At 45.7% G+C, this 14062-nt stretch overlaps 1 protein-coding gene across 1 annotated transcript in view; it reads right to left on the reverse strand.

Moving 5' to 3' along the window:
- LOC142578933 (solute carrier family 35 member F3-like) overlaps positions 1 to 14062 on the reverse strand; it is a 225754-nt gene that overhangs the window by 66624 nt on the left and 145068 nt on the right. The gene's annotated exons all lie outside the window — the stretch shown is intronic.

Genomic DNA, 14062 nt, shown 5'->3' on the forward strand with positions numbered 1-14062 from the left:
CTGAAGTCAGTGCCTGCCATTTCGAAAAGCAGAGCGCTTGAGGGAAAAGAGAAAATACCGGGCTGTGTTTTCGAATATGTTGCTACTGTTCAGAACACGACGTCACCTAGACAACGCCTGCCTTTTGATCTACGAAATTAGGTTCAAGCGGCACTTAAGACACCGTTTCATAGACACGATGTTATACGCGTTATGTCATTGGCGGAGGATAATTGGAATAATTAATTGTAAAGTGTTGTAATTGCAGGTGATATGTGATTAGTCATGTACTCTTGATGTTAGATTTCTCTCCGTAGTTATGATTACTTTTCAATGCAATGTTAGAAATTCTTGCAGGGATAAGAAGTACTTTCGATTGGTGGTGGTTCTGTTCCCTTTTTGAAAAATATTGCGATGCATGAGCATGCCTTCGCGTAGCTGCAAAAGTGCGTGACCATCTGCAGATCTGCAAATGAGTGTGCAGATGAGTGTGTTGGGAAGAAAATTAATTTGAGCGCCATGCCGGGACAGGATAGCACATACAAAAGATAGAGATACAAAGAGTAACATAAGTATCACAGCCTTTTTTCCATGCCCCTGCAATGTTCAGCAGTGCAGCAAACGGGGATAATTGGTGCACGTCCATATTGGCCTTGCGGAGCGTTTTAGATGGAACAATAAAGAGATGGCACGTGTAAAAAATGTTTTGTCGTTTAAAACGCAGCGCAGGAATACCATAAGTCCAGTAAAGTTACAAAACACGTGCGCCTTTGTATGTGCGCCTCGCGAAGTTTACGACGACTTAAGGTGGAGCGAGATGTAGGAATTGGTGTCACTGAAAATGGCCAGAAACGGTCCGTGCGACAAGTAAATTCTTTTCTCAATGAATGAACGGATGAATGAAACAATTAATGAATTAATTAATTAATTAACTAATTAATTAATTAATTGATTTGTTATTTATTTATTTATTTATTTATTTATTTATCACTTTACTTAAGACAAGCATGCCAACACGGGCACAAGAAATAAACGAAAAACGACAACACAAACGTTGGCTATCGACAGAACGGTCGCTGAGATGCTCAGAGGCAGAAAAGGAGGAAGACACAAAGCTTGTCTGCGCATGCGCAAGAGAATGCAGCGCCATTCTGTTCATCATGGACCCGCATGGGCACTAGCGACACTTTGTAGCCAGTTCAATTTAATCAATGAACATCTAGTATCCTACGTGCCAAAAGAGAAACGATGTGATTATGAGGCACGCCGTAGTGGGGGACTCCGGATCAATTTTGGCCACCTGGAGTTCTTTAACGGGCACCAATGCACAGTACGCGGTAGCTTTTGTATTTCGCCCCCACTGAAATGCTACCGCCGCGGCCGGGATTTGAACTCGCGCCCTCAGGCTTAAGAGAAGGCTTTAGCACGGGCCCGATTCCGTTGCCGCCTATTCAAATACATGTAAAACGCAGAGACACTTTTCTGAGATAACCACTGGGCCGATTGTAATGTATTATGTTCCATTTGACAGAAAAAGTTAAATTATGGTGACTTTTGTGAGTGGAAATTTTATTTAGGGCCGGAACTTCTTAAAAGTAATCTTCAAAAATTGGTAAGTTTGAAAAAGATTCAGAAACAAGAAGTTTACAAATTAGTAGCTCTGCACCAAGAACAGAGATCGAAGTTCTGTAAATTGCATCCGTTAGAGCATCAAAAGTGGAAAATTTTTGTATATCAATCTATCTCTTATGTTAATTAGTTACCCCCGCCGCGGTGGCTTACCTGCTATGGTTTTACGCTGCTAAGCACAAGGTGGCGGCGGCCGCATCTCGACGCAAAAAAAAAATGCAGAAAAGCCTGTGTCCCGAGAATTGGGGCACGCTAAATATCCACCGGCGATCAAAATTAATCCGTAGTCCTCCACTACGGCTTACCTCATAATCACATCGTGGTTTTGGCACGTAAGACCCCAGAATTCAATTCAACTTAGCCCGTGCGTAAATCAGCCCTGAATTATCTTTCACAAACATGAGTTGTCGTGCTTAACGGTAATCTTTCACGTGGTGCCGCACGTTTCTATTAGAGACGGTGTGTCGTTGCCTTCCCTTGAGCATGCGCAGGTGAGTTCTGCGCCTTCTTTCTTTTCCTCCACAACGCGCCCTTTCAGTTAATAGTTGACGGTCCACGTTTCTGTAGTAGTTTTCGTCGCTACTACAACACCGGTCATCCCTAGACAAGTGCATTCAGCATACTTTACTGGCTCACATAATTACGCTCCGTGGGCTTTCACCATCGCTTTTAATGCTAAAGCATGATATGGCTTACGAGGCGGAAAATCCGGCGTTGTTGGCGTGACCACTGAAGGTGAGAAGAGGCTACGAACCCTCGACCTTTGGTGCGTGTCGAACCTACGACCTTTGGTGTTAAGGCGAAGTTATTTATTCACAGTTAATTACGGTAGAATTAATTAAGGCACACGAACCGACGACCTTTGGTGTGAATCGAACCCACGACCTTTGGAGTTAATTAAGGCGAAGTGAAATTAAGACGTCTGAAAGAACGTAGGCATCGAGCGGAATGTTTTCGCATTCATCCACGTAGGGCTAACTAAGACCCCCCCCCCCTTTTTTTTTTTTTTCTGTGGCTATTCTCACGCATCAGAGGTAGCAGGCAACCAGACTGCTGATAGTTTTGCGCGCTCAGAGTTGGTATTGTGGACAACAAGAAAGGTTCTCCGAGACGAAAAAGAAAATGTAATGAAGCAGGCCGTCTTAGGTCACTTCCGTTTTTCGTAGTCTACACCTCACCAACATTGTGCGACAAAGTAATTACAGAGAGCTAAATATACCCTACCGTGGCCCATCCACAGATGGTTATAGCAAACTCCAGCATGATCGTGCACGATTATATAGGCCTCAGCGCATCATCATCGCGTGCTCACTGCCAAGCTGTTGGTGACACTGACTATTATTTGTTATGGCATCCTCAATGTGACACTGTAGGAACGGCTCACGAGGACAACTAACTCGTTTGTTTTCCGAAACCTATCAGCCAGCTGTATCGTGCTCGTGCGCACGCTACGCCGTAGCGCATCTTTATTCTCTTCTTGCTCTTACGCGTGCTGATCCTTCACGCCTCCGTAAACTGTCGGAAGAGCACGCTACAAACGTAAAAAATCCTAATACGTTGAATCAAGAGTGCAATGACTTGGCACATAAGCGCGAGGCACATTTTGTTCCCGCGAGGGCATTGTTATAATTAGGAGAGGGGCGTTTAGGCACCTCCTCCAATGCTTCCACGATACCCAAAAGGCCGGAGTGCGAAAGGTGGGTCGTATTGGCGGGCTATCAGGACGAAGGGGAATGTATGTCGCGCCCGCAGTGGATAGTGCGCTCCGGTTCAAACCGCGCTCGCCATTAGTCTTCTTTCCGTGCATCATGACGGGCTCTATAGACTATACTTCACTTGATTAATGGCGGTAAGGTGGAACAATTGCCGAAAGCATATGCAACGTTATGTCCACCTTTAGCTAGCAACACTCCTCCTCTTTCTTTCTTTTTTAGAATGCCAAGGCAAAAAATTTAATATACAAATTTGCCATCCTGTCGGTTGTCATTATCGGCTTTGCTTGTACGCGGCTTTTATAAAGCGACGTAGTGCTTGTATTATTCTTACTCCCTCGTTAGCTTTCCTGAACGCACAACAGGGCGCAGGATCCGGTGCAGCAGCATGGGCACGGAGAGACGTCGTGCCAAGCCACTTCATCTGCTGCAGTGTGCAAGTTACCTCGGTGCAAAAACTAAACCAAGGAAAATCGAGCGCTTGACTTTTCTCTCCATCCTCATTACGCTCCGATTTCCTCCCCCCTCCCCTCTTTTTTTCTTTCCTTTCCTCTAGAGCAGTAGAGCTGGGCACATGAATGCATGGCAAATTGAACCTCTCGGCCCTTGCGTTAAAAAAGAAAAGCTTTCCTCTCCCTTTCTTTTTGAGGAACTCTACATCTACCCTCCACCGAACTGCTTAATAAATCCGTCGCCTCGACGTTCATAAATTATTCGGTGATGAGTTCCAGACTGCCCGCTTAATACTTTAGAAGCACTCCGTTCTTTAGCCTGCTGCGTTGTACCAGATAAGTGGGTGATTGTTCGTTCTCCTGTTCGCATTTCGACGGAATACGGAAAACTAATTAGCCGTAATCTTTTTCATTTTTTTTTCTTTGTGACAGTGTAGCTGTGCTAAGCAGCGAATGAAAGGCAAGCCAAAGCTTCACGTTGCATTTTAGAAGTAAGATTCGGCTTACTGGAACATCTGAAAACTTAAGGAGCTCGCTCAAATTTCCGAGAGAAGTAGGAATCTTTCCATTGCGTTCGTTACGGGCGCTCCCAGAATTCCTCAAGTATCCGGGAAGCTGTCGTGCACGTGGGTGCGATGCGAAAGGCTGTCGCGGTGTTTTCGCTCGTAGCTATGCATACACATGGGTTATTCGTAAGAAAACAAACAATATTTGCTTTCTGTTATTCGTTTTTCGAGGCTTTAAAATTAAGTTAGTCTCATCGAGCAGAACGCTCCCCATTCCGCTGAGATTCAGCCTGGAGCTATGTTTGCATAGCGTAAAGTTTGCGCGCGCAAAACTTTCCGGGCGGTGTAGTCTTTCTCTCGTGTTCATCCTTTGTCTCTTTCTCTTCTTTGTTATCTGTGCATTAAAATTTGCTTCTAATTTATGTCTCGTCGGGAAGCATTTTTCACACATAAGACGTAGACGCGAGAGAAGCTGGCGAATAAATGAAGACAATGGAGTATTCAGCGTATAATTTTACTTTCACCGAGATTTGTTCAACAAGAAAAAAAAAAGCGTGAGAATTTCATAAGGAGATGCGCTTTCCTTTACTGTTCACGTCATGTCGAGCATCATTACAGGGACTCTAAATATCAACGGCCAATTATTTTAGAGTACTAAAATAGTGTTTTCATTTGTTGGGAAAACGTTGATATTATTACAAGGCAAAATGAGACCAATACTGCCATTTCTTGAATGTCGCGCCGAAACCTCGGCGCCAATACCTTAGGGTGACGTCACGAATTTCAAGGTATCTACCGCAGGAATATTTCAGGGGCCGAATCTACAAAGCTGCTCGGTCGGTAAGTGCCCTTTGTCATTGGTCAGCCGCCTTCGCTAACAACACAAGCAGCATCAGAGATAGAAATAACATTTATGTATTCCCAAAGAAACTCAGGACTCAGCCCGGACCTCCCGATTTAAGTAGCCTGCCTCCCGGCCTCCCGGCCCAGCACTATCATGAGGCACTGCGCCAAAAGCGGCCAACAGAGTTGTTTTCTTATTTTCATGGCGAAGCGTAAGAGCCTTTTTGTAAAGACGAAACCCCGGAAACTTGATAAGTTGTGTTTCTGCTTCCTTTAAAGCACAATGACGTCCTTCTTTGTGGGCGAACAATTCACCACACGTGAACGCAAGCTGTCAGTTCTGATGGCGTCACTGCGAACTTGTGTGCAAACTATTGGGCTGCATCGCCACTAGTACTTGTTTGCTCTGGCTTTCTTTCTTTCTTTCTTTCTTTCTTTCTTTCTTTCTTTCTTTCTTTCTTTCTTAGCTGGCTGCGATGGCGTTATTATTAGCTCAAGTTAATATTTCTATATACGTATAGTGCTCTTTGAATGGAGTGGTCGTCATGGCACTCCTGGTTTCAAAAGCTGCTTCTGGAAGTTTAAGTCAGCGCTCGTCATTGTTTCCTTTCTTACCGTCTCTCTGTCTAACAATGTACGGTGGGTTGGTACATGTTCTATTGTTATTATTTGTTTTGAACACATATATACAATTAACAGGAAAGCGAAAGTGAGGAGCAGGCTTGGAACAGGTTTGGCAGATATGAAAAAGAAATCAATGTACTCTCCATCTGCCGAAGTTGGATATCCGGAATATTATAGAACAAGTGTCGACACACTGTTCTGAGTAGAAGTGGCTCGTCAATGATAGAGCGAAATGGTCATCGTTTTATGAAAAGCACAAACAACAAATTTATACAAAAAGTGACCATAGCAGCATTACCAAATACCTCCCGTGACTAACAGGTACATTATTTTACAAGATTCCACTGAAAGTGGGGTATGACCATGAAATTAAGAAATTTTGTCACATTTTTCTTGAATGTTCAAAATAGGCAGCGGTAAGTAGACCGTTAGTCAAAAAAAAAAAACAGAACTATGAAGTTTGGACAAGCGTCCTTTTTAATGCGAGAATTACTAAAGTATATATATATATATATATATATATATATATATATATATATATATATATATATATATATATATATATATATATATATATATATATATATATATATATATATATATATATATATATGTATATATATATATATATATATATATATATAAACTATATAACTGGCACACATTGCAATGTACAAATTTTAGCCGAGGAATTCGCAAGGCGGATCCAATTGCAACGAATTCTCAGGATGACACCACTTTCGAGATATTTAATTCCTAAACTTTGCAGAGAAATACATTGGCGTTCCATTTACTCTTGTGCTTCAGTGCATAAAACGGTGTTTTGTTAAGAAAGTAAGTGGAACGACAATGTATTTTTACCACAAGTTTGACGGTGTATATCTCGTAAGTGGTGTCATCCCCAGAATTTTTTTTTTTTTAAGTGGATATGCCCTGCAGTCTCGCCAGCCGGAATTTGTAAATTGCAATATTTGCCGCACGGTAATAAGTTTAAAACTTAAGTACTTAATTTTTGTTAATTGGTCGATTATGCATTTCAACATTTTTTTTTGCAAGTAATGTGCGCCTCTTCGAGTAGACCAGCATATGGAGCATAATTGTGCTGTCTGCCACAGGCAACCTTTAAAAATTTTTGAAAGTGTTCACTCAAAACACCCTGTATGTGTGAAGTGACGCGCTCGTGCTCTTTACTTTAGACGAGACTGGTACAGAGACGTATGTTTGAACCTACCAACCATTTAGTGAGTGAAGGACCCTTGCACTAATGTATAAGGACTTCGAAGTATCTATATTGTTTGTTTAGGGACATGGACAGACGTCAGTGAACTCCCCGTTGCCATGTTTGTTATCTCTTTCATTCCACTCTTATCTTTTATTTCTGTTTATTTATCTTCTCTGTTTATTTATTTCAGCATTATCGTTTACGTTTTTATTTCTGACTCCATAAGATAGGGAAGTTGAGCAGCCGAGGTACTCTTCCCATGTCTGCAACTTCAGCCTCCACCTGGACTATCCCGACCCGGGACAACGATACTTTAGCAATTGTGGCTTGGCGCCGCGCTTACGAAGTTGTTCAGTTTCCGTATCGAATGGGAGGATAGTGCTGCGTGTTACCACTGCGGCGGCGAGGAAACTATCGAACACGTTCTTTGTCATTGTCCCCGATACAGCGCACGCAGGCAGCCACTCACGACCGCGCTGGCGCGTCTTGACGACCGGCCGTTGTCGGAGCAGACAGTCCTGTAACGCTGACGTATACGGTCGTCACACCACAAGGCAGTGAAGGCACTCTTGAAATTTTTTACGTTCGAGTGGCCAATTGGAGAGACTGTAGCCTTCCCCAGACACAATTTTCCCTAGATTTATTTCCATTAGTTTGCTTTTCTCTCTGCTGTTTTCTTCCGTATTTCATTTCCGTTTCCCTTTCCACCAGTGCAGGGTAGCAAACCGGAATCGCATCCGGTTAACCTCGCAGCTTTTATTTACCCATCCCGTTTATCTCTCTTACTCATGTATAACAGAACAGACAAGCCGAAAATTATCAGGCACGAGGAAGGACACGAGAGGCACTCATTACAACTGAGGTTTATTGGAACCATCTCGTCAATATGTACGATATCCCCCCTGGTTGTGAGACATGGGAATAGTGTCGCGTTCACCAATGCCTACGTGTTCGGCATAGCGATGGTCGACACCGCAGTATGTGGGGACTGCGGCGACGCGGAAACAATTGGTCATGTCCTTTCTCGGTGCCCGCAGTAGTGTGCAGAGACAATCACTTTCCGTTGTGCCGAACCAGTTGTAGGACCAGCCTCTGACGCAAGGCAGAATTTTGCAACATAGACATGACTTAACATCGCATCAGAAGGCCCTGCAAGCGCTACTGCACTTCTTGAGGTCGACCACCTGTGTGAACGCCTATGATTGGAACGCCTTTTCTGTTGACTTCAATGCAAAATGCGGCATGAGCTGCGCAGCATGAACGTCGCATACGCACAAGGACGCATATACGCGATCCTGCTAGTGTGTGTGTGCGTGTTCGTGCTTGCGCTCTTTCCCTCGCATGCGGTGAAGAAGAGCAGCGTACTCGAAAAGGTCACATACCAGTCATCAGCGGTCGAAATACGCTGAAGGAGAAGGAACGCAACAGACACAATGACGGGGGCGGGGAACGGCACACTCTCAGAGCCCCATAGCGTCGTTCTTCGAGTATGACGTAACTGGAGCACGGCACGCAGAACGGCCGCCGTCGTCGTGCCCTGTCTCTTTCGTCACCTCTGCTCCGTCTCTGAGGAGGCGGCGATGAGCGAGGCATCTCGCAATGAGCGTGGGCGCGAGTTCAAACACCCTCTCTGTCACCGCGCCCTTTCCTCTCGTGCTGAATATCCCGAGCCGAAGGATGGATGGAGCGTCGGACGTGCACGGGAAACAAGCCACGCCCCGTCACGACCAACCATCGCCGGTTTCCCGACGCCATTTCTCTTACCCTCTTCCCCCGTCCGAAGTAGCAGAGCTCGCGAGTACCTGCACCGATACTGTGTTGCTAAATCCATGCAGCGTTGTGGAGCACATAGTTGTGAATCCTAGGACCTCGCCGGTGCTGCGACGCTGACTAGACCTTAGTCCTTGCGTCCTTAAAGAAGCAAGCTGTTGCGAGTCCTCACCGCTATTGGCTATAGCCAGAGCCAATAACGGTGAGAACTCACGAACCCTTGTTTGCGTAAGGACAGAAAGATTAATGTCTGGCCAGTGTATACCAGCGCCGGCTATATCCTAGGGAACAAGTTGCTGACTAAGCGATGTCCGAGGCTAGGCGGAACACGTACCGAAATCACTATACTTTTCTTTCCCAAGAACGTGTTGCTGGAGTGAAGGCTACAGTGCATGCTTATGAGTTTGAGGGTGAAACCGAAACTCGGCGTATGACGCTCAGTGCGAAGGGACAGAGACGTGCATTCGCACATGCTCACTGTCGTGGCTAGGCAACACCAACTTCAGCTTACAATGAAACGCTCCATTATAGTGAAACAGTATGAGATCAGTAAATGCGAGGCACGTAGTGCAAGCGCATTGTTTTGCTCAGTGTGTTCGTTTGCTTGTTTGTCTTTCTTTCTTTCTTTCTTTCTTTGCTAGCTCGTCTGTCTGTCTGTCTGTCTGTCTGTCTGTCTGTCTGTCTGTATGTATGTATGTATGTATGTATGTATGTATGTATGTATGTATGTATGTATGTATGTATGTATGTATGTATGTATGTTTGTTTGTTTGTTTGTTTGTTTGTTTGTTTGTTTGTTTGTTTGTTTGTTTGTTTGTTTGTTTGTTTGTTTGTTTGTTTGTTTGTTTGTTTGTTGCCAGCGATGGCACCTATCTAATACGGGATATTTGCCGAAACGAAGGCGGTTTTCATGCATCTCCACGCTGCTTCTACACATGACCGCATAGTCTTCCACGGTAAGCGCACAGGAATCGTCAAGTCAAGATATACGCTTTATTTGTATGTAAATTGTATGTATTGTATTTGTAAATATCTATGAAGAAAGTTTCAGTAAAGAAGATGGCATATTGAGAACACGGTCCAAGCAATGCACACATAATGGCTTCAGAAACGCTTTACTATTCATGCGATATTATACAATGCTTCCCATTGCGCCACCGCACCGTGCTCTGTCCACTATGAACGAGTTTCCGTTCAGCCAGCGAGCGACGGAATCCGAAACACAAGCACTTTTTCATATCCGTGCCTCACATCTTTGTAAATCACGTTGAGCAGCGCGCCGGTATTCATGTTGTGCCTTCCTGTGCAGGAAGCGCGCAGTCACGGTTCTGAACCATCACGGTCAATTAATCGACCAATCAAACAATGAATCAAATAATTATTCGGCATATCCATCAATTAGAAAGTCCTACAACCAACGCATTTGAGGTTTCGCAAAAAAGCCAGTTGTATCGATAGCTGCTTATCACTCTATCAGCGCTGACATTCAGAAACTTTGACTGTTGCTAACAGGCGGAAATATTTCATTTTTCCAGGGGAAGGGAGGCGACCAGTTTCCCGAACCCCATATATATATATTTATTCATTTATTATTTATATGATACTGTCAACCCCGTTCTTGGGGTCATTACAGGAAGGGTGATGTGTCAAGAATACATGATACATAATTTTCTTTCTATGCAACATACAAATTCACTGGCGCTTTTGGTAGTTAACAGCAACAACGAGCAAAAAAAGGAGCAAAGAACAGTAGTTATACAAAGAAAAGTCAACAAAAATGCTCGTTGTAAAAATTCAGTATACACCCTCGCAAAAGAAAGTATCTAACGCATTTTCAAATTCGGCAGAGCCCTCGTTGCTCACAACTGCATTAGGCAATCTGTTCCACATTTCAATCGTGTCAGGAAAAAGAGAGAAACGAAAAGCATCAGTACGTGTTAGATAAGGTTGAATAGCTCTGCTATTGTTGAGACGAACGCATCTCCGTCCCGGAGGTTGTAGATATAGATCCTTGTTTATTTTTGTTCGCCCACTCATGATTTTAAAAAGAAACTTTAGCCTATGCTTCTACGTTTCTACGTTTGTCTCCGCTTTTTCGCTTTGTTTTCCTGCATTTCTGGGAGCTGCCGCTCCCTCCTTGCGGCAATGGATGAAGAAATCTCCGAGGACTTTCCTGATGTGCAGCCGTCAGGTCGGCTAGCGTCCAGGAAACGTGGAAGTGCGTCAAGCGCTACAGACAGCGAGGCCACTGAGATATGTTCGGACAGCTACGACTCATCGGACGATGACTTCCAGGTCGTGATGAGTAGATCAGCGAAAAGAAGACTACTGCAGGCATCTTCGTCGCCAAGTGCTTCTACCGTGAAGAGTGCACCGCTGCGCTGGCCGCACACTGTGCTCTTCATGCCCGTGGACCCGGCGACCAATTTGCGGCTCCTCAACAGGCAGGTCCTCTCTTCCTTACTTGAGAGAATCGCACCAAACGAGATTAAAGACGTGCGAATAAACTCGCGGAAGAATGTCCTGGCAGTTGATGTTTTACATCGCAGCGCCCTACAACACCTACGTAATATAATTGATATCGACAATGTAAAGGTGCGATCACTGATCCCCACAGGCGGCGATGGTACTGCGGGCGTCATTTATGACGTCGACGTTGCCATTTCTAATGACGACTTGCCAACGTTGATAAAGCCAACGACAGAAGGCACTTTCATTACAAGGATTTCCAGATTGGGAAACACACGCTGTGTGAAGATTTTGTTTGAAGGAGACAGCCTTCCTTCCCACGTCAAAGTAGGACATGTCCGCCATCCAGTACGACCATTCGTACCGAAGCCCCTCCAGTGTTTCAAATGTTGCAAGATTGGCCACGTGAAGGGTGTCTGTGTGAACAACGTCGTGTGCCCGCGGTGCTCTGAGTCTCATTCAGAAGACGCCTGCAACGCACATGTTCTAAAATGCCCTAACTGCAGTGGTCCTCACAAGGCCTCATCAAAGGATTGCCCGCGGATGCGGACGGAATTCACCATTCTAAAACGAATGGTGCGGGACAATTCAACGCATCGAGAGGCTGCTACCGCTGTACGGCGACGTCGGCATCGACACAGAAAACGTTCGCGAAATTCCGGAACTGCAGATAGGTACACGCCAGCTACCGTCAGAAGGACTGCCGCATCACCACACTGCGCCACCAAGACAGATACAAGGAAAGAAAACAAAGCGGGGAGGCTCGCCCGTCCTGAAGAATGGCCTGGTCTACCGAGCGCACATCTCCCTGCTAAGTTACCTCAAAACGCACCGACTTCCACGGCTTCTGCACCTGTTGAAGCGACGCTGATTGATGATCTCCAGGTCATCAACATTCTGCGGTCGCTCATGAATGCCATTCGCGTTATGCTTACCAACATGAAGTCTTCGTCTGCGCAAAGCGCACTACAGGTGCTGGACACTTTGAGTCCAGTACTTGCAGCTCTTGGTTAAAATCATGGCTCTCCAGAAGCCGTCGTTTCGTGACGAAGTCCGAAACGCGTCGATATTTCAGTGGAACGCCAGAGGACTGAAGTCGCGCATGTCGGACTTTCGACAGTTTGTGTTCACGAATAAGTTCCCGATCATCGTCATCTGCGAGCCCTTATCGGATAACATCAGACTGTCCGGGTATGAGTGTTTCATGTCAGCCACCCACGGAGATTGCAGCAAGATCATCGTATTCATGCGACGTGATCTTACGTATGTCCATCACCCAGTGTCGCCTGACCAAGAAAACCAATACGTATGTCTGACAGTAAAGAAAGGCAAGCTCACTTTCACATTAATTGGAGCCTACATATCGCCCTCAAGTAGGCTGGACTGCGAGAGATTACGGCGAATCATGACGGCGACTCCGCAGCCTTTGGTGATTACTGGAGATTTTAATGCCCACCACCATCTCTGGGGAAGTTCGAAGATAAACTCGAGAGGCAGAAAATTAGTGTCATTTGCCTCCGAACAAGAACTGTGCTTGTTAAATGATGGAAGCCCCACCTTCCTGCGTGGAACTGCCTACTGTAGCTGCCTGGACCTGACCTTTGTTTCACGCTCTTTCACTAGAAAGGTCAGGTGGTTTCCGGATATTGAAACGCGGGGAAGTGACCACCTACCCACTTATCTTAGGGTTGAAGGGTTGACGGACTCCAGGTTAGCCGGCGTCACGCACTGTATCGACTGGCCAATGTTCAAGTCAATTGTCGAAGACGGCTGTCGTGATGACTTGTCCTCTAGCCTAGAGGACATCATAAAAGGTGCCCTAGAGGTTGCGAAACATTCGCTTCTGAGTACGTATACACGCACCGAATACGACATCGAGCTAGAGAAGCTTCGTGCAATTCGTCGTCGTGCAGAGCGAAGATACAGGCGCACGAAGTCTGTACATGACTTGAGGTTGGCCAGAAGAACTCAAAAGAAGATTCAGCGTCGCATGGACAAACTCGCATCGCAAAGATGGAAATCATTCTGCGAATCTTTGGATCCACGAAAACCTTTGTCTCACATATGGAGAACTGTTCGTGGTCTCCGTGGAACCCCTCAGCAGCGCCACCCTTTTAAGTCTTTGGCCCTTCACCAACAATGCAGCGAGATTGACGTAGCGGAAGCTTTCTGCAGGAGGATTGCTGGCGAAACTAGTTCCGCTGGAACATCGACGCTCCACCACTCACCGGTTTCACGCGACCCCCGCATGGATAGGCCTTTCTCCATGGACGAGCTCGAAGCTGCACTGGCCTTGTGCAAGCGTTCATCTTCACCAGGACCCGACGGTATAACCTACCGTGCCCTATGTAATCTTGGCGAAGAGGCTCGCAAAGAGCTCCTGCTCTTGTTCAACAGCTCCTGGCAGACAGGTACGGTTCCGCAGGAATGGAAGACCAGTCGCCTAATTCCACTACTCAAGCCTGGCAAGTCGCCTGTAGACATTGCATCATACCGACCAATTGCGCTTGCCAGTTGCATCGGAAAACTAATGGAGAGGATGGTTCTAGCACGGCTAGAATGGTACCTCGAACATTACCAGGTATATCCAGATGCAGTGGCCGGCTTCAGGCGTGGCCGTTCTTCCATAGACAACGTTATCGACTTAGTGACGTACGTCGAGCACCAAAAGTCCTGCAAAAGATTATCTGCTGCCCTGTTTCTGGATGTTAAAGGAGCGTACGATAACGTAACGCACGAAGCGATTTTCAACGCGTTAGCGGCAGTAGGACTTGGCGGCAAAGTCTATCTCTGGATAAGTAGCTATCTACATAAGAGATCCTTTTTCGTGCTTACCGAGGATGGCCCGACCTCACA

This window comes from Dermacentor variabilis, chromosome 4, assembly GCF_050947875.1.
Source record: "Dermacentor variabilis isolate Ectoservices chromosome 4, ASM5094787v1, whole genome shotgun sequence".
NCBI lineage: Eukaryota > Metazoa > Arthropoda > Arachnida > Ixodida > Ixodidae > Dermacentor > Dermacentor variabilis.